We start from the raw sequence: 2,405 nt of genomic DNA, 5'->3' as shown, positions 1-2,405 counted from the left end.
GAGTTCTTATTAGTTGTTGTAATTAGTATCACTGTAATCACCATATCCATCTCTTTGTAGCTCAAAGAACAATGAGAGAACAGGACTGGGCATCATGAGAGGTTTTTGTGGAAGAGGTAGAAGACTGGTGCATGACTATATCAGATAGCTGCTGGGTTCACAGCATCTAATGAGCATAAAAGCAAAAAGTCCTTCCTAAGGTGTGATGAAGAACCCATAAACTTCAGCAGTTGCCTCAAGTAGACATCCATTGTTTTGTATGCCCAGAGATGCACCTCTCCCTTCTGGGAAATGCCCTCTCAGTCTAACAATGTGGTTTCACTGGGAGAGCCATATTGGAATAAGACTTCAACTCCCCAACTAGAGTGATGGGTCTGAGTTGGGCATCAGACCCAGACTGTGCAGTATAACAGCTTGTAGGGATTTTTGGCACCGGAAGAAGAGAGTTGGAGTCTGTCTCTAGATGTGCAACTGGAAGATAAGCCAACAGCTTAGTCCCATACAAGGAGAAATGGTTCTGAGGGAATGCAGAGAGAGACAGAGACCAGAGGTAGAGAAAGATCTGTCAGTAGTTACATCATACTTCTATCCTGTCTGCAAAGGCAGCAGGTTGTATGAAATAGATTATGGGGATGGAGATTGGATATTAAAAAAAATTATAAAACGAAAGAGAGACCTTGCATGGATCAATGATGATAGTTGACATATTGAACTTGATCAACTTAATTCTGTGTTCATGAGGTCCTAAAGAAACTAATGAGTAAGAGGTGAGTTTCCTATGTGGAATCTATCTCCCTTTCTCCTTATTTCCTCTAAACCCCTCTTTATTTCACCCCAAAGACTTTCTTTCAAGTGTCCAGAGCCCCCTTATTCTCTATCAGCAATTTCCTCCTCTCCCTGAGCTCCGGAATGTTGACAGTAGGAGATCAGAATGCAGCAATGTCCATGGAAGGCAGGGAAATGGGTGTGAGGACCACATGCTTTTTTTCACAAATGTGGGGTTAGGACTTTATTTGGGGTGGGGTGGGCTGGTGGCAATTACTTCTAGGCATGCTTCTTCTAACTCAGTGCTGCCATTGCTGCAAGCCAATGGGGAAAGGCTTTGTCTTCCTCCACCTCTTGTGTAATCATGGACACCTCAGGTTTGGCCAGAAGCTAATTGATGTTCTCTGACCCTTTTGCTGCTGATGGTGATGGGTACTCTGATTCCATTCAACCCCCTACCCATGGTAGCTGCAGCTGATTTCCCCACTAAGTTATCTGAGGAGCAAGCAACCTCACCAAGGCAACCATTGACCTTGTTTCCCCCAGACTCAAGTCCAATCTCAACATGAGGAAAGTCTCTTCCTGCCACAAGCATGACTACTGTACTGCTGGCATAATTTGACTTTTTCTGCCCCTACAAGAGTTGCCAAAGTGGCTGCAAATGGCTTCTCTCTCTTAGCCACCTGCATGGGTGGTATCAGCTTGGGTTAAAGTCTCCTGATTTCAGTTCACCCTGACACAGTGGCTGATGTGCAGGTGATGCGCCATATGCATGCCTGCCCCAATCAACTCTCCTCTTATTTATGATGATATTGTCATCAATCCCATTAAATAACAATTTTTCCCATCAGTTTTTTCTCTTACATTCTCTCCCTCCCCTCTTCTTCTACTTCTGGCCTTATCTTTGTAGTTTGACCTCTTCTTTGTGATATTTGTCTATCCCTTATAATTATGAAGTGGATGGGCTCTTTGCTGATAGATTCTTCAGAAATTCCTACCAGAGAAGAAAAAAGAAATTTAAAGTCAGGGTGACAAAGGGCTGTGGTTCTGTATACATTAGTAGAGTTGCAGTCGGAAAGTACTAAACAGCCCAGATTAATGCTCCAAGCAGCTTCTGTGTGGGTGGGCAAGGCAATTAAAAGCTAGACATGTTCAAGTTTTTTAGAGGATGTCTAGGTGATAAAAATGCTGTCAACACATCCAAGGAGGATTCTGCCAGCTTTTGTCAGAACAAAATTCTCATGTCCGTGAAGGAAACGCTCATCTTTTCATCAAGTCTGGTGTCAAACTGGAGAGGAGTTTTTAGTGGGGGTGAGGGGATGGGGGCGAGAGCAAAGACAGCAGGTGGCTTTATGTGTAAAGGACAGCCAGAGAGATGCCCATTAAAATCAGGATTATGCTGCAGAGCTTTTAAAGAGCAAGCCCTAAATTTCTAAATGGAAAAAGACATGAGTTGCTTTAGGATGTCTCTAAAGGCCTCCTTCAAAAAGTTTCAAGGGTCCTTCAGCCCTATCTGGGTCTGCAGCTTGGAATTGCTCATTGCCATTGTCCTAAAGTTTTGTTGATCCTCTTCTAGGTACCAGGAATGTTGCTGTGAGCTTCACGCATCCCATTTCACCATCCACAATAGTAGTCATTAT

This window comes from Neomonachus schauinslandi, chromosome 1 (genome assembly GCF_002201575.2).
Source record: "Neomonachus schauinslandi chromosome 1, ASM220157v2, whole genome shotgun sequence".
Classification (NCBI taxonomy): domain Eukaryota; kingdom Metazoa; phylum Chordata; class Mammalia; order Carnivora; family Phocidae; genus Neomonachus; species Neomonachus schauinslandi.
Note: the sequence above shows the minus strand (reverse complement) of the source record.